The sequence below is a fragment of the Euprymna scolopes genome, chromosome 14, assembly GCF_053919585.1.
Source record: "Euprymna scolopes isolate OS-2025 chromosome 14, ASM5391958v1, whole genome shotgun sequence".
Taxonomy (NCBI): Eukaryota; Metazoa; Mollusca; class Cephalopoda; order Sepiida; family Sepiolidae; genus Euprymna; species Euprymna scolopes.
The window spans coordinates 120,954,996-120,974,330 of record NC_136495.1 but is presented as its reverse complement, the minus strand read 5'-3'; the positions used below and the strand labels follow the sequence as shown (position 1 = coordinate 120,974,330).

General features: G+C 33.5%; 1 protein-coding gene across 7 annotated transcripts in view; it reads left to right on the top strand.

The window, feature by feature from the left end:
* The first annotated feature begins 3,614 nt into the window (after positions 1-3,614).
* LOC145293258 (uncharacterized) overlaps positions 3,615-19,335 on the top strand; it is a 554,756-nt gene continuing 539,035 nt past the window's right edge. For 3 of the 7 annotated variants that reach the window (XM_080139853.1, XM_080139849.1, XM_080139847.1), the window contains exon 1: positions 3,615-4,050. The gene's annotated coding sequence lies outside the window, so the exon portion shown is untranslated. Of the gene's footprint in view, positions 5,087-19,335 lie in introns of all 7 variants that reach the window. The other 4 variants (XM_080139852.1, XM_080139851.1, XM_080139846.1 and 1 more) reach the window with 2 other exon arrangements.

The window sequence follows — 19,335 nt, the reverse complement described above, 5'->3', positions numbered from 1 at the left end:
TTGCCCGTTTTTAACGGCAAAAAAGTCTAGTATATACAGGATTCAAGTAACATGACCTCTGATAAATAGAGAACAAGAGAATGGGGTCAAAAAGGATCTTGCCTCATGTTCTAAGAAAATGGTTCCGAGAGAGATATGGCAACAAGAGAGAGAGAGAGAGAGAGAGAGAGAGAGAGAGAGAGAGAGAGAGAGAGAGATGGGAGATTATCAACACACGTAAATGTTCTTTCTTGCCTCCAGTGTTATTCTTAAAGCCTGTGTGAAGCGTTCCGCGCGTGTGTGCCGATGTTTGTGTGTGCGGGCGGTGTTGATTTCTAAGACTCGTTCATGGGTTAGTGAGTGAGTGAGTGCCTTTTTTTTTCTCTCTCTCTCTCTCCCGATGGATTTCGCTTTATCTTTTAACTCAGAGCGCCCCCTTACTCGTATACAGATACGTTTTTGCTCCCTAAAAGAAATAACACACACACACACACACACACACACACACACACACACACACACACACACACACACACACACACACACACACAAACCTCATTAAAAACGTACAGTTAGAAAAATACACACACAAACACACATACACAAACGAATCATTGTAAATCGTTATATCTTATTCCAACGTTATACTTAAACTTAATAGCTTTTGGTAAAAAAAAAAAAAAAAAAAAAAAAAATTGACTTAATACAAGAGTTTTCGACTGTCGTTTAAGTGAAGTTTGTGAGTCTTTCGACCAGGGATATAAATAATTATATCAGGAGTCGACTCTTGAATTACATTTTGATGGTAACTTGCGTTTTCACGTCAATCTAATTGTTTTTTTTTTTCTTGTTTTTTTTTTGTTTTTTTTACGTTGATATCGACTAATTGACTTTAGTTAAGCTTAACTTAAGCTCTTTTACCACTAACCCTAAGTCTGAGTGGCAAGGTCGTAAAACCACGCGTAATCGTCTAAAATAAAAATACCCTGCCTCAAACGCATAGAAATGATCTCCCATAGCAAAAAAAAAAAAAAAAAAAAAAAAAAAAAAACTCAACAGACCTAAAACGTTAGAATTGCTCGGAAATGTATGAACATTTTACGTTAAATTTATATGCGAAACTGATTCGCTACTCGGAAATATATATATATATATATTTTTTTTTACTGATCTTTTACGGGTGTTCATACGTAATCGCCTAAAAAGTAGAATCGCATTGTTGGAGTCCAGGATGCCAATGCGTGTGTGATTTCGCCGAGGGTGGTAATTCACAATAATACCTTTTTTAAAAAAATGTATTATTATTATTATTATTATTATTATTATTATTATTATTATTATTATTATTATTATTATTATTTATTTATTTATTTTATTTATTTTTTTTTAAATTATTCGATATAGACATGGAAAACACGAAACAAAAGTAAACATGGGTAGTTATAATAGTTAGAGCAAATATCCAATAAAATATATCAACCGTGACGAAAGGATATGCACTTGGAAAATCCAATATCGAATTTAGTTGCTTTTGGGGGCGAGATTGCACGATATAGAATCGTTATTGATGCGAATCGTTCAGTGACAGTCAGTCTATTCTGAAAGCGATCACCGGATCCTGACACTATGACTGGACTGTGGACTGACCATTGTGACTGTGTGATGTCGCCATGGACAATAATCAATGTGACACAAAATTACGAGTCCATCAAATTGATAACATCGTGATACTGGTAACAGTGTTACTGTTTACACTGATGATAGAATTAATAAAGTCGAAGTATTGCAAATTCATTTTTTTTTAAATGTAGCCTTAAACATCATAAAAAAAGAAAAGAATATTGCCGAAGAAATTGTCAAAGCAGACAAAAATATATTTGGGACGTTTTGTTAAAATTTTTATTATTTTTATTAACATCCGTCGAAATTTTCGATTTCAAATTTGCCGACTATGACGGAGTGGGAATTTTCTACTTAAACCTAATCTTTACACGAGGACGCTTGATGCACTGATTTTGTTTTGTCAAACGTACGTCGTAGTGCTGATAAGAGGTAACAATTAAAGTAGTCATGTGACTATTTATTTAGTAGACTCCCGACTAGCAGCAAAATCCCACCCTTTCATTTTAGAGATTCTCAGATGCCGGAAGATTTTCTGTTGAACGGGGAAAACAAGCTGCCAATGAATGACAGCTTGTTTTCCTCGCACCGCTTGCTTGCCTTTGGAATTCCCTTCCAGCTCCCTGTACAAACATGCAGAAGTTTAAATGTAATGCGAACAAACATCTTGCTGCCCAGCTACCCCCCCACACACACACACAAACTGGTTCCTAGCACAGTAATTCTTGACGCCACTTTAGTGGCAATTTGCTTGTTTGGGGGGATGATGATGATGATGATGATGATGATGATGATGATGATGAATAAAAAAAAAAAGATGACGATCCGGTTTCCCTCAAGTTTGTAATATGAGTATGGGTAAAGAAACAAAATGAAAATACACAACTTTTTTTTCTTTCTTTCTTCTTCCTCTTCCTAATAAACAACTACTACAGAGAGACGCTGTGTTACAACTAAAGCTATTTAGTTTGTTCAGAGGCTGGGGAAATGATGATCTAAAAGAGAGAGAGAGAGGGGGGACGGGGGGAAACGGGGGAGGGGATCAATGGCAGAGTTGAGATGGCTAGCTCGTTAACCTGCTTGAGGGAAACGTAGAGGAAAATAAGAGGGTGAAAGGAGGAGGAATGAGCGAAGGGGTAAATTTAGAGGGAGTGGTGGTGGTCTACTTTGGTTAAGGGACACCGACTCTCTTGTGTTCGCCTTGCTTACCCCCCCCCTCCCGGTTTTCGTCGTAGTAGTATGAAATAAATGATTTGATATAGATTTCATGCGTACAGTTTTTAAAACACGTTCTTCGCTTATTGAATTTTAGTTTGCTTCAATCATAATTGTTTTTGTTTTTTACCAATTCGCTAACACGCGAATTTAGTACTACATTAAAGATACACGCTTCCAGTGTGTATATCACCCCGTCCCCCGAGGCTGACACAAGGGACCAGTCTGAACCGGTGTAAAATTACCCATCATCGGCGTTGTTCCCCGATGAGGATGTGATCTATCCTAGAATAATTCCCTTTCAAAAGAGGAGATAATGCTTGGGAGGTTAGCCTCCACCTCACCCCTGAGACTGACTAGAACAGATAATACGATTTAAAAAAAGATCATGAGCGATATTTAAAGTTAAAAAAAAAATTGAATGTCAATATTTACTTGTCTCCCCACGAAGTCGGTTTTGAACGTGGGGAGATATCCCTAAAATAGGCATTCACTTTTTTTTTTCTTTTTTTTTTTTTTTAATTCCCTGGTCGATACGTATTTTATAGATTTTTTTTTAAGCGAGCAGATACTAAGCTTTAATCCCAACCCAAAGGCCGGGAAGTACTCGTAGTTCCTCAACCTCCTTAGTAATTTATTTGTCAGTCAGTACGTCTAGAATTTTGACTGTAGTCGAACGCTAGACAGTTTCGTTGTCAAGCAAGCAGGTTCTTTCTTTCTTTACAAATAAATTTGTGCACGTGTGTGCGTGCCTTAAATATTTCTTTTCTTCTTTTTGTTGGTTAGTGTTTCCTTTATCCAGTTCCGCCTTTATTTTCAGCGTCTACTGTCTGTCTGTCTGTCTATCTGCAAACACATGAACCCAAAGGTTGTCCAACAAGCAAAAACTAAGTGACAGTTTGAAGTTATTACTATACTATAACAAAACAAACAAACAAAAAAAGATACTAAGAGAAAAACAGTCACTATTTTTTTCCTTTTTCCACGTAGCTGTTTTCACCACACACAACTATTGCTAACAAATAATAATACAACTGCCTCTTCTCCTGTAGCTTGTCAGCTTTTTGCAAGAAAGGGAGAAGAAAAAAAAAGAGAGAGAGAAGAACAATCTTGCTCAGTGAAGTGAAACACAGCTGCCTTTCAAATGATTCATCTCACTTTTTCTCCTCCTTCTCCAGAGAGCTATAAATGTTGGGGAGCAGGATGTATTTGATAACGTTTACTGGTGCTTCGACGGTGAGTAAAAAAAAAAACAAACAAACAAAAACAAAACAAGAAAGTCAATAATATATACCATAATGATAATTATTTAAAAATATTTTGCTATTATATAGTTAACCCTGCCTTTAAAAAACAGGGGTGGAGGGGATGCTAAAAAAAATGAAACCGAGTGAGGAGATCCGTTTATTATATTATTATTATTTTTATTCTTCTTTTTATTTTGCGGGAATATGAGGAATTCTCCTGCGTTTGGAGATAAGAATTATCCGCTCGTTTCCCTCCCTTCCTTCCTTTCTGCACGGTTTGTCCTCCTTCAGCACCATATCCTATTATTATTGTTATTATTACTATTATTACTATTGCACACACAAACACGGCCAGCGAAAATCCCTAACTGAAAAGGAGGATATATTAAGAAAGAATTAAAAAAGGTCAAAAATATTTCGGTGCGATACAACAGAGGGCATAAACATCCTCTTGTGTCCGTGAAATAATGGGCACCCTGAAAAAGACGACGAATGGGTGGACGTTCTAAAAACACAGGAGGGTCCCGGGTGTCAGTCTTCTATTCTTGTCATCCTCGACAACAAACCCCATTCGCCTCTTAAAAAAAGGAAAAAGAAAAAAAAAAAAAGAAAGGGGGTAAGGAAAACCAGAAAACCCTGAGACGATGATGGCGTATACTACACCCAACCAAGGAAGGCTTCGTCTTTTTAATCTACTTCTTACCCGTCGGACCCTGCGTTATTTCACGGACACTATCCCGTAACCATTCATCGCCATCATATTAAACAGGAGAAAGAGGGGACTGTCCTCCTCGGCTTATATATTGTTCATTCGTGGATATGTGATAAAGACCTATTTGTTGTTGATTTTATTATTTTTTTTAATGAAGGTCCAGGTAATTGTTTTTACTACGACAATAATAATAACAGCAACAACGACACCAGCACGCCTCCTTCGACTCGATCATCATCATTGTCATAATGATGATAGGTTTACTTTCTTTTTTTCCAAGGTGTTTGGTGACATTTTTCGAAACTTAAATGAGGTGCGTCAATCTTTATGTATACAATACAACTATTAGTTATTTCGTATTTCTTTTATTATTATTATTATTATTATTATTATTATTATTATTATTATTATTATACTGCCTTCTTTTGTCGATGCAACTACCAGCGTTATTCTATTTTTGTAAAATATATTTTACAAAAACAAAACAAATCAATAAATTAATTAAGTACGTGATTATTCAGTTAAAATTACTTTAACGACTTTCTGTCGTCACCTTTTTTTTTTTTGTTCCTTAAAACTGCGGTTTAGAAAATAACATGCTTGCATTCTGAATTTTATCCGAAAGATTTATTGAAATAGATAGGAATTATTTATTTTAGTTTATAATGTGTTTAATTGCATTTAATTCGCAAATGTGTCCAACTGGTATTTATTTATTAAAGAAAGTTAGTTCTAACTTTATAGTTTAACGTCTATCATTGTGTGGTTGGCCCAATAAGTGTCTGTTTCTCTCTCTCTCTTTCCATATATATATATATATATATATATTCCTGCTTATTATTTTTCATGTTATTAAACCTTGACGGTTTTATCATTCAATGATTCTTTCTAAAGTTACTGTCATCGAAAAGTTAACATTATTTTTTTTTGTTCAATTCGAAAGCTTTGTTTTCGACAGAGAAATGTATTCTAATTCTATTTCCAAGTGGGTCACTAGTCATCCATCCTCACCATAGTCTCACTTTTTTTTTCTCCCAATATAACATTTACAATTCTTTTGAAATATAAGCACGAAAACAACTTGTAAATTCTATTCTCACGGACCGGTAACTTGATTCGTTAAGGTGTAGAGTGTGTGCCGAGTTTTGATCGAATCTCTAAAACTTTGAAATATTATTTTTTTTCTAAAATGAAGTTTGATTTAAAAAAAAAAAAAAAAGACACTTTTGTAGTTTATGCATCGTGTTATTTGTTTACAGTAATTTTTTACTTAGTTTCCACCTTGACATTTTCCTTTTTAAATGACGACCTATCTAGATTTTCGGGTATGCTGAAAACGAATATCGCATTTAAATTTTCTGCAAAGAAGTAATATTTCGTATATTAAGCAATTATAAGTGATGACGATTATTTGTACGCGTATATTTTTAGCGATCTTTAAGATAAATTTGATTTGTGTTTTGTTTAATTTGTTATGTGAAAGTACAGAATAGTTAACAAAGCTTCCCGTTCCTATTTTAAGAATCGGTTTCTAACGTTATTAATACGGCATGGTATATAAACTGTAGAAGTATCCGATTTTAGGGTTACTGTTGTGATTATTGAATGGCATCTTTTTATTTTGCTAAAGAAAAACATTTTTTTAAGTGTACTTACTTCTACAGTACACAGTACACTTATCAACCCACGATTTCCACGAAGTTATTATTCGGTTGTGGCCGGTAGATGACGGGAAGAACTGGAAATGGTCGACAAGTATGAAGAAATTTTTTTTCCAATGTATTACTTAATGAATTTCAGTGGTTGTCGCCATTCTTAACATGGGGAGGGGGGTTGTAACACTTGTGTTTATTGTAATGGGGCTAGTCCGTTCGTTTCCGGTTATTCCTGTCATCTGCCGGGCACACCCGAGTAATTTTGTGGAAATCTCGGGTCGGTAAATGCAGCAACAAAAAATAAAGAAAAGAAAAAAAAGAGCAAAAATACACCCCCCCCCCCCCAGATAAACATGCCTCATTAATTTACACCCTAACCTTAAGTCAGATCGGGGATACAAACATGCACATGTAAAATTTAAGACAACTTTGCAAAGAGCTTATCAAATCGAGTTATCGTTCTTGGTCCTTCAGAATAGACTTTTATCGAAATATAATTTAATGGATATTTGTTAAAACTTTTTTTTTTCTTTTATTGTGTTTATAATTTAGGCACATGTGAACATTTCTATTTTTAGTCATTTATTACGAATTCTAGTTGACTGGAGAGTTGTTGCAAGTCTATTATTTCACTCGCATTTTTGTTATTTTTTTTTTTTCCTAACCATAACAAAATAAAGTTCATGGTGTGTGTGTGTGGGGGGGGTGACATGTAGTTATTTAATGGCTTGTACTTATAAAAAAAAAAATATTTCCTATAATTCGATCATGCCTATGAAATTACATAAGTTATAACGTCTAAAATAGGAGTCCTTATTTGTTTCACCGCGAGATCAAAAGCTAATGCTACTTGTGCGTCTATGTTACAGCGCTGAAACGTCGAAACGTCAAACGATAACTGTATTATTTAGAAAGCCATTCTTAACATGAGGAGGGAGGGTGTTGTGTAACTATTTTGTATTTTCACCTAACCATTTAATAAACAAATATATTGTAAAAATTGAATTTAACTTGAAAATATTATTAAAATAAAATAAATAGCACGGTAACATAGATGCATAAGCACCAAGATCGTTTTGGTGCTTATGGATTTATGTTCACATATTATTTTTTAAATTATATTTTTTAAGTTAAATTCAAGTTTCAGGATATATTTTTTTAATTATTAGGTGGAAGTACAGAATAGTTACAAATATTCCCCCACCCCATGTTAAGAATGGCTTTCAAAATAATAACGTTATTATTTCAGCACGGTAACATAAATACCTAAGTACCTTGGTTTTTAATGTGCGGTTTTTTTGGAGGGGGGTGGCGATCTGCAAAAAGATTGGCATAAAAAATGAAATTACTTTAGTCTAAGTAAGATATTTCTTACTGACTGAGGACGACAGAATGTATGATACATTTTGAATTATTTATTTGAATATTTCTAAGGACAGATTTTGAACCGAACTGCTCTTTAAAAAAACATTAAAAAAAAAAGACTCTGACCCTAACCCAAATTTTAGGTTTCGTTTGGCAGATTGGGCTATCCAAAGATCCTGACTTCTTGATCATAAATACACCAAACATTTATGTTATTTTTGTGTTTTGTTTTTTCCCTTTGCAAAGATCAGTCATTTTCTGCAAAGTCTAAAACAAAACACGTGCTTATGCACTTATGTTACCGCACTATTTTTAAATAGTAGTTTAGGTACCTCCAATTAACAACTTAACAACCCCCCTCTGTATGTAACACGATGTAACTTTAATTTAGTATTATCATCCTAATTTTTTTTATCATTTAAAAGAACCTGCAAATAAACTGATTTTTAAAAAGATTTTTTACAGCATACAAAAATAATAAAAATTCGAGATAAAAATCGTGTTTACATTATAGACGCCATAAAACAACGTTCCTATGTAGTGACGTTTTTGAAGCCGTAGACATACCCATGTTTTAAAAATCTAGCAAAAATCAAATAATCGTCATATCTTCCGGAAATTTTCGATATTTATTCATTATGAAATAGACTTACATAATATAAGTATTTTAAAATTAAATTCAAGTTTTGCGATATCTTTTTTTATTATTAAATTATTAGGTGAAAGTACAGAATAATTACAAAACGCCCTCCCCCACCCCATGTTAAGAGTGGCTTTCTAAATAATAACGTTATTATTTCAGCACGGTAATATAAGTGAAGTACCCAAACACAATTTCCGGCGCTTTTACAAAATTGGGACGAGATTTTGTAGGCGATAAATAGTTTTCAGATAAAAAAAGAAAAAGAAAAACAATGGTTTCAGCTGATTACAATGGTAGCTCTTAAATTATGCAGTTGAAATTACCTGAATATTACTGAATTATTAAACAAAACAATTTTAATCTTGTTAGCAGGTGAAAAATTGCCGCCATCTTGTTTAAATCAAAACGGAAAATTGCCTCCCTTTTTTTTTTAATTATCATGTGTCTTACAATCGTTTTCATCAAATTCTTTTTTTTTTTCTTCTTTAATAAATAATTTTTTTCCTTATCGATTTTCGTAATTTTTGTTTATAATCATCTTAAAAATATGAGGAATACGTAGATACCATTGTTTTCATGTGAAATTCAGTTTTACGATTTCCGAAATTTCGTAGAAGCGCCCAATTTTCCTCTAAAACAACAAAACAACTAAACCAAACAAACACTAAATAAATAACTGAAGATGTAAAAAGACTCGAAGCATTTTCTTTTACCGAAATCACTGAATTCGGCATTAAATAATTTGAAAAAGGCTTGATATCCCGTAAAACAAAACAAGCGGACTAAATTGAGAAACGTCAGTTTGGTTCAAAATTTTGTGGAATAATTTTTATCTGCAAAAAGAAAAAAAAGGGGGGGGGGCTTCTATGCTATTGGGACGAAATTTCGGAAATCGTAATACTGAATTTCACATGGAAACAATAGTATCTACGTATTCCTCGTATTTTTAAGATGATTATATACAAAAATTACGAGAATCTCAGAATCGGTAAGGTAGAAAATTAATTATTAAAGAAAAAAAAATAGAATTTGATGAAAACGATTATAAGGCACAGGATAGTTCTAAAAGGGAGGTAATTTTCCGTTTTAATTTAAACAAGATAGCGGCAATTTTTCACCTGTTAACACGATTAGAGTTGTTTTGTTTAATAATTCAGTAATATTCAGGTAATTTCGACTACATAATTTGAGAGCTACCATTGTAACTTATTAGAATTGACAAAAGAAAATCAGTTGAAACCATTGTTTTATTTTATTTTTTTATTTTTTTTTATCTGAAAACTCCATTTATCGACTATAAAATTTCCTCACGCTTCTGTAGAAGCTCCCCCAAAAGTTTAACTATTTTATAATTTAGGCATGAAGGCATCAAATTAATTGGTAATTCTCTCTGTTTCTGAAGGCCAGTCGAAATAGGAGTTCACTTTACCTAAATCAGTCTGTGCTCCTGCTCCTCCTCACAGCAGAAAAGTTTGAGAAAGTCAAGTTACTTTTGTTCCAATCCAAAACGCCTCTTTTGAGGGGCTGAATTTTTCCCACTTTAACAAAAAAATAACCTTGTGTCTAACTAATTCGGTTCTCATGCGGAGGCAGGTAAATAGGGGAAACAAGATCAATTTATAGTAGGGACCCCCACCCCTCAAAAAAAATGGTACTCCGAATAATGGGTTCAACCAACATTGGCTATGATCAACCTCGTTGGCCTTTTGAAAAGGGAGGTAATGCCTGGGATATTGGCGTTATGAGACTGATTATGACCTACTTCGATTTTAAAATAAACAAGACAGTGATTTTTATTATTATTTTTTTTTTAAAGTAAAAAGCACTTTCAGTTCATATTTATTTGCCCCTCCCTACGAGGATAAAGTTAGTCACAGGAATGTTTTTTTTTTTCTTATGTGTGGAGGGAGGGGAGCTTAATCTCCCTTCCAAGGGAGACTCTGACTTGCTTTTGTACCTAATTTCAGTTTGCTAGAATTGCTTAACTATTTCGACAAGTTTGAGTAAACTACTTAAAAAGTTAAGCCTTTGTTTAGTAAAACACAAGTATTTGTATTTTTATTGTTTTTCTTTTCCTACACCTGAAAGTAAATCAACCCCCACTAATAAAACAATGGCCCCTCCCCATTTTATTTTTAATAAAATTCTGTTTGATTGAGATTGTCGGACTGACTTCCTCATCTTAGTTGTTATTGTCACAACGTTTCGGCCGTTTTGCCCTCCGGCCTTCGTCAGGTGTTTTGTATCGAACTGGAGAACCGTTTGCTAGGAGTCTCGAACCCAACCCTTTATTATTATTACGGGGGTACCGTGTTCGGACTCCAGCTAGGCTTTGGGACATAGTTGCTGATTCTCTGTTTTGAATGTTACTTTTTCACTGCCTTCGTTCAGGATTGAACTCAGCACCTTTGGGTAACTGTAAACTTTGATACAACGTCTAGGACCACTCGGCCATATTGACCTAGTGGCCGAGTTGTCCTAGATGTTGTATCAAAGTTTACAGTTACCCAAAGGTGCTGAGTTCAATCCTGAACGAAGGCAGTGAAAAAGTAACATTCAAGACAGAGAATAAGCAACTATGTCCCAGAACCTAGCTGGAGTCCGAACACGGTGCCCCCGTAATAATAATAAAGGGTTGGGTTCGAGACTCCTAACAAACGGTTCCCCAGTTCGATACAAAACACCTGACGAAGGCCGGAGGGCAAAACGGCCGAAACGTTGTAACAATAACAACCAAGATGAGGAAGGAAGTCAGTCCGACAATCTCAATCAATGAAAACACCTCATCTCAAAAATACAGACAATTACAAAATTCTGTTTATTATTAAGTCACTGTTTTTGGTACTAAGTGCACTTATTGATCCGTGCTGAAATAATAACGTTATTTAGATAGCCATTATTAACATGGGGAGGGTGTTTTTTGTTTTTTTTTTGTTTTTTTTTACCTATTCTGTACTTTAACCTTACAATTGAATTAAAGAAACATATCATAAAACTTTAATTAAACTTGGAAATACGATTTAAAAATAGCGCGGATCAGTAAGTGCACTACTGCACTACAGCACTAGCACCCTGTTTTTAATTTATTGTTATGCTAATAAATTGGTTAACCGAACTGTTGAACAAACTAAATTAGTGACTTTTTCCTGTTCCTATTCACTTGCCTCCCCACGAGGACAAAGTTAGACACAAGGTCGTTTTTTTTAATGTGGGGTGAATCGAGCTCTCCAAAAAGGGGCACCCTAGATAGGAACAAAAATAAAACTTGTCTCAGTCATGAAGAATTTCTCCCGTTTCTTGAAGCTTTATCATCTTAAAATAAAACTTGTTGGATTAATGTGATTTAGTTGTTTTAATATATACACGTGTCGTTCCCAAAATAAAGCTTCCTCTTTTTTTAAACTCAAAATGTTGGCAAGCTATGAAGACGAGAGAGGTCCCATTAAAACGAGCGACCTTTTGTACTTCAGAATTTATTTTTCTACATAGTCACCAATATTCTCCATGCAGTTTTGCCAAGGGATTCAGTGGGTGACACATCTCTGCTTCTGACGCACGTCCATGACAGGAGTTGTTTCTTTAGAGTCTTGCACCGTATATATCTGCAACAGAGAGATGAAACTTTCAGGTCATGAATGCACAAGTTCAGTCACCATAACAATGAAATTTGTTATCTCCCCCCCATGATCTATTCAGGCGGAATAAAAAAATGTATTATTTTTCAAACCCTCCTCGTAATATATATAATTAACTTGGCTTTTTTTTTTTTTTTTTTTTTTTTTTTTGCTACGAATAAAGTGTAGTGACTGTTCTGATGCTATACTTTGACTGTTCTGTCCTCGGTCACTGGAGGAGAATTCTTCTAGACTGGGACAGTTTAAAAAAAGAAAATTCCAATCCAGAGTTTCTCTTTTTCGGGGAGTTGTTTATTTTTCCACATTAAAAACCGATCTTGTGTCTAATCCCCCCCCCCCCCGGTGGCAAGGCAAGTAGATAGAAACAATAACTTTTTTTTTTTTTTTTTTAATTATATTTTCACCCCAAACAAGGCACATTGCCACTTTGGTGTAAAGGGCTACTATCAGGGACATAAGCTACTGGGATACTATGTAGGGAGTTGGGCAGCAAGATGTCGGTTCACGTTACACTTGAACTTCTGCATGTCAGTACAGTTGGAGAAGCAGGGACCCGGAATGGAATTCCAAAGTCTAGCGGTTCTGAGGAAGAAACTACTGGAGTAGAAAGCTCTCTTACATCTAGGGATCTCTACTGTGAAGGGGTGAGATTTAGCTGCTTGTCGGGTTTGTCGAGGGTATTTACGTCGTGGGGGCACAAGTGCTTGTAGTTTGTCAGAGCATTCACCATTAAAATACTTGTAGAACAAAGGGATGCAACATTTCGTTGGTGGGACAGAGGCTGAAGCTTAGATGACAGTTCAGGACCTATCAAGTTGGAGACTCTCTTTTGGACCTGCCTAGGAGCGAGAGACTAGTAGCAGATGCACCAGCCCAAATATGACAACAATACTCCATACATGGGCAAATGGTGACCTAATAGAGGTACAGGATACTTTACAGGCATTAGTAGCTTTCTAGCACGTTAGAGAGAGCCTACCTTGCTCGCAGCGAACCTGGCAATGCTCTCAATGTAATTGTTCAACTCGTGTTTCCTGTGAACGTTAGGCCGAGGAGTTTAAAAGAAGTACTTTCAGATAATGAATCTTTGGCCATTGCTATTAATGGTAGAGAAGGTTGGCGTTTTTTGCTAGGAAGACAGTGTAATATCTGTTTCAACGCTGCACTTAGTCTTTTCAGTTCTCAGTCAGCAGAGACGAGTCCTCCTAAACTGAGGCAATTTTGATTTTTGTTTCAGTCCAGAGTGCCGTTTTATTTTGGTGGGAGGGGCTGGAATCTCCCCATTTTTAAAACTTACCTTTCGTATAACTTTGCTCTCGTGGGGGAGTAAATAGAAACAAGAACAAATAAATATAGATTAATTCCTCAACATAGATCACATTTTTATCTTAAGTTTTAATTTGTTTTATAGATACTAACATTGTATTAAAATATTTTTTACGAGAAAAATACTAGTTTTATGAATTCAGTGTACCAAAAAATCCATGGATTAATATTTTTTAGGATTAAATTTAATTTAGTAAAATAATTTTCCAATTAAAATAATGTTAATTATTAGTTTTGTAAATCAAACCAACGAGGATATCTGGCGTTGTCCGGGATTGAATAAATTATCTAGTCTAGGAACACTGGAACAGAATAGTTAACAAAGACCTCGTTCTGCTCATGTTAAAAACAAATTTCAAAATAATAAGAATGGTTTTTGAAATAATGCTATTTAGAAATCCATTCTTAACATAAGGAGAACAGTGAAGCATTTGTTAATTCTTCTGTATAATCATCATTGTCATTTTGCGATTATCTCATAATCCCACATATTTAATCTTATTATTTTAATATTTTATACGATTCAATTTTTAGAGTGGGTCTGAAGGATGTATTCAGCGTTGATTGAATGGAAGTGGATTTAATTAAAGTGACACTAAATGACATCAATTTCGATACATTTATACTTTTAAGGCACACCCGGCGTTTCCCAAGAATCAATGTGGAACTCTGTGCACACCTGCCTTAAATTCGCCCATTAACATTTCTATTCTATTTAAAAAGATACCGTAAAAATTTAATTTAACTTGAAAATTCAATAAAAAAATAAATAAATTAAAAAAAAAAAAAAAAAGTAGCAGGGCCCGTAAACTGCACAAGCACTAAAATATTATTTTAGTGCTTGTGCAGTTTACGGGCCCTGCTATTTTTTTTTTTTTTTTTTTTTTTTTTTTTTTTGAATTTTCAAGTTAAATTAAATTTTTACGGTATCTTTTTAAATTGTTAGGTGAAAGTACAGAACAGTTACAAAACTCCCTCCTTCTCCATTTTAAGAATAGTTTTCTAAATAATACCGTTATTATTTCAGAACTATCTGTAAACTGTACGGCATAATCACGTTTGACACACCGGTTCCCGTCAGAACACCGAAGTTAAGCAACGATGAGCCCAGTCAATACCAGATGAGTGACCATTTGGAACTCTCCGTTAATCTCGGCATTGCTTGAAGTCGTCCTGGACTTTTCTTCGCCACTGGATTCAAGCAGTGCCGATTCAGTAAAGATACAGTCGGAGATTGTGCAACTCTTGCCACATAATTACAAGCGTAGCTGCCCCTACAGGGGGTATCCTTTGTCTTTCGAGATTGAACGGAGGCATCGATCCGTAAACTGCACAAGTACTATTTTAAATTTCTATAGTTTTTCATTTGTAAAGTCAAATTATGGATGTGGAATTAAAGCGGAGCCCCCCCCCCCCTCCCTGCGATAATGTAGTGCCACCATTTGATCCAAATGATATATTATATATTTATCCAAGTACCGTCGGTAATGTAATTTCGTAATATATATGCTTATAAGAGTAGGGGGGGGGGGGCTATCTTCAAAATGAATGGAATTAGTGAACAATCAAAAAGATATTCGTATTATTTGGATTTTTGGGGATTACTGATCTCATTTTGAGTGTTATTTGCCAAATGATACTTAAGATGAGAGCAGTAGTCCGAAAAATCCAAATAAATGATTAATCCTCACCTAAAAACAAACAAAAAAACTCAAGACAGACAGACAAACCTACAATTTTTTACATAGAAAGAAGCATGAGATTCGTTGGACAAAAAAATGTTATTTTTACTTACACAAAAGATCCATTTGACATTTCATTAATTTTTTAATTTTTTTTTTACTTGTGGGGGAGTCATCACTGATCGAGGCCTGAAGACCACTCGAGGATAAGGGTATATGGATAAGGATAATGAATGTAAGGTGGTGCTGTAGTAATCACTTATGTTATAAATTGGATAGAATTTGATTATTTATGAGGACGGCTTAACAGGAACTTATTTACATTTGATGGCTACCATGTTGTATTCAACAGTGTTCCAAAAGGTGGGCAGTTCTAGGAAAGAAGCTTTATTTATTGAATCTGTGTTTACATTTAGGCACAAATAGAGAGTGGAGAAAATCATGTATAGTGGTTGTAGCTAGTCGAGTGTTTTTTTTTTTTTTTTTTTTTTTTGTGATAGTTATAAATAAAGTAATCTAGTTCAAACTTAAACTATCAAAACATGAGATCCTGACAATTGATTTTAGATAGATTTTGACTTTTTTTTTCTGTACTTGTTAAAAAAAGAAGTTATAAATGGTAGTTCTTATATATTAGGATATCCGTTCCAGGACGGGTTAAACAATAAATACAGTGTTAGTGGAAAATGTAAAAAAAATTTTTCCTTTAAGAGTTCTGGTACGGTTTTTCGATGGCATCTCATTAAATGGTAAAACTTACAAATAATAATGTACCCATAGGTAACACCTTTGCCTAAAATCCAAATTCATAATGATCGGTTTATTATTATCATTATTATTTATTATTATTTCAATGTTTCGCTTGATGTAACCTCCGACTGTGTTTAGTTGTATCTTTAGAACGTGGACAGAATTTCGTTTAATTCTCGATTTTTGAGCGATTATCGAGGTTCGACTAAGTTTCAAATCACACCACTATTTTGTTTTTAGTTCTAACTCGGCAGGCTTTAAGATTACTTTTGTTTTCAAAGTAAATAAACGCTTTAAAATAAGTTAAAACACAAAAAAATTATCCAGCTAAGTAAAAGAGTAACATATCTTGCCTTTGGTAATATCTTTTTTTTTTTTTTTCTCTCTCTTTTTGTTGAATCACTATTTCATACTAAGTTCGACTTCAACTAGAAGTTTCAAAATAAGTGTAGAGGTTACATCTGCTGAAATGCTGTGACTATAACCACTAAGAATAGTAGCTCCGAATCAATATCGATACCGAATGGGTATTACCCATTAAAAAAATCATAAAACAATTTTTTTTAATGTTTAATACCCATTAAAAAATTCCTGAAACAGAATTTTATAATTGTTTCGTATTCGCTTATGGGTACGCTTTTGCAGGGTTTTTCTGCCAATATCAAGTTGTAATGTGAAAAAAATCTTTTTAAGCATTTGATTCTGCTATTATTGTAGAAAGTTTTTTTCCCCCAGAACTGCACGCCTATAGAACACTGTTCCGCTGGCCTGCTTTCCAGTTGAATACAACATGCTAGCCTTCAAATTCAATGTAAACAAGTTCTTGTTGAGTCGTCTCACTTTCATTAACCCTTATCCTCGAGTGTCCTTCAAGCCTTCATAAGTGGTGACTCCCAAGTAAAAAAAAAAGGGGGAGGGTAAACTCCCCCCCACACACACACACATGCAAATGAGATTACTTATTTTAGGCGATTACATGTGAACACATTGAAAAATTTTGTGAAAAAAAATTATTTTAGAATTTAGTGGCGATGAATATAAAATTTGGTTGTTCTAACTCATTTTTTGACAACAGTTAAAATATTAAAAAATATATATATTTTACCGTGGAATATAAATTCGGTTTATTTTATTTTATTTATTTATTTATTTTTTAAAGTGGGATACTTTTTAGGCAATTATGCCGATCAGACTTCAGGTTGATGGTAAAAAAAAATTGTTAATTTCCCTAAAAAGTTATAATGGCTTGAAAATGGGAGATCATCTTACGTTAAATTGATATATGAAACTGATCCCAACGCAAAATCCTCAAATAATTTTTATTTTTTATTTTCTTCCGTCAAATTTTTCATGATGTTCACATATAATCGCCTAAAAAATGTAGAATCTCATTTTTGACAGAGGTAGGATATCTGAGGGTATTAATGTACAAAAAAACCCTTCAAAGTTAAATAACTAAACAATAATTCAACTATTTAAGAGTAGAAAGTAGATTTTGCATTTAATTTGACAGCCTTCCCTTTAGTACTATCAATCCATGAGCGATGGTTCTGATAAAAGGGGAAGAATTGCTGTTTTCTGGGTCGGTATCTATCCATATGACATTTATTGCTGACTATTTTTCTGTAAATTTTATAGCTCCTTACATCCAGTGGCTTTTTGGCAGATCTGGAGCGATTTAAAAATAAAAAATAAATAAATTTTATACAATAAAAACAAAGGTGACCATTTTAATTTAATTGAAGCATTGATTTGTAGCATTTTGGTCTATTTTTAAACAAAGTTTAAGAAAACAAATTCATAAAACTTCAGAAAGAATTCGATTTCTTTTCAGTTTATTTTAACTTGTTATTGATTGTAATTTAAAAAAAAGTTTGTTTCAAGAGATAGAGTAGGAAACGCTGCTAGGGATTTTTATCCTGAGCCTCTAAAATCAACAGAGATTAGACCATTACTGTATTGGTCTGGTCCCTGTTGATTTTTGGTGGGAGTTTCTGAGTAGTTCTAGGAGGTCCATCCTCCCAGGCTTTGTCTTCTCTCTTTGAGAAGGAGTTAGTTTATTGCTAATCGCCTAAGGTGTCCTTGCCGTGGGGGCTGCCCAGGCACTTTCTGCTGGTCAGAGTGCCTCTCCTAAGAGGTGCTGACTTCTCAATCCTACTTTCTGACCCTGGTGGCTAAGTTTTTGCAGTGGAAGAGAATTATGTGTGTATATATATATATATATATATATATATATATATATATATAATCTCGTTAATTATTATTGGTGAAACTTTCGCATTCTTTAATTTCAGTTCAGGTTCTCTTTATAACCCTAACCACATCTCGTGGATTTGTGTATGTTACTCGCCTTAATGACTAAACGGTGCTTATTCAAATTGGCACTTATGGCGCCAATTAAAAAGTAAAGAAAATACAGAAAAGTCTGTTATGATGTACGTATTCGTTACAGAACGTAACGAAGATGTCATATTCCAAAAATTACGTAAATTAAGTATTTTTTTTTTTTTTTTAACTAAAAAATCATAATTTACGATTTTTAGCAATTTTACTACTAAACTGTATTGAACATACGGCTGATTTTTTACCTCTCAACTTCGATTTGAGTTGTCTCTCCCTTATTTATTTCACCGGATTTCATCATGGCCGACGAAAACACTACAACTCGTTTTGTCGTAAAATTTTTCTTAAAAAAAAATCTTCTGGATCGATATAATTTTTGGAATATTTCATCTTTGTTCTGTAACGAGTACGTTGATCTTACAGACTTTTCTGTATTTTTTTTTTTTTTACTTTTAATTGCTGACATAAGTGCAGATTTTAATAAGCACCGACTAAACGATAGCTTAATACTTACATTTTCAACATTCTATTAAAAGATAATTTGGTAAAAGTACAAAACAAATGGATATAATTTAAAAAAAAAAAAAAAAAGCAAAATAAAAATGGGTTAAATGCACCTGGACAACACCGGATCCGAACAGCTTGTTGGAGAATGAATTTGTGTTGTTTTAATTTAAATCAACGATTCTCAACCTTATTCTCATAAAAATGAATAGAAACTTATTTTTATTAACTCCTTTAAGTTTCCGTGAACTACTGTAGAGAATTCCTATTTATTAGGTGTGAAGATTTTTAAAAATCAATATTATTGCCCTGTTTATTTTAATTTTTAAATAATGGTAGAATTATTTATTATTATTTTGAATAAATATAATTCATATTCATTTTGTTTTAAACAACTAAAAAGTTAAAAAGTAAATATTGAATTTTTTCTATTTTTTTAATTTATAATTTAAAGACATTTTTTTCTTTCCGAGTAAACTCTTTCAACAAAAAAGTTAATTTTGTTTTTAAATAAGTTTAAATGTTTTAGAACCGTTTATATTGTTTGATAAAATAATAAACAAAAAAAAATGGAGAAAATCTATTCAAACAAAAATGGTGGAAATGAAAGTGTTTTGTAAACAATACACATTTTTTTTTGTATAATGTTTATATATAAA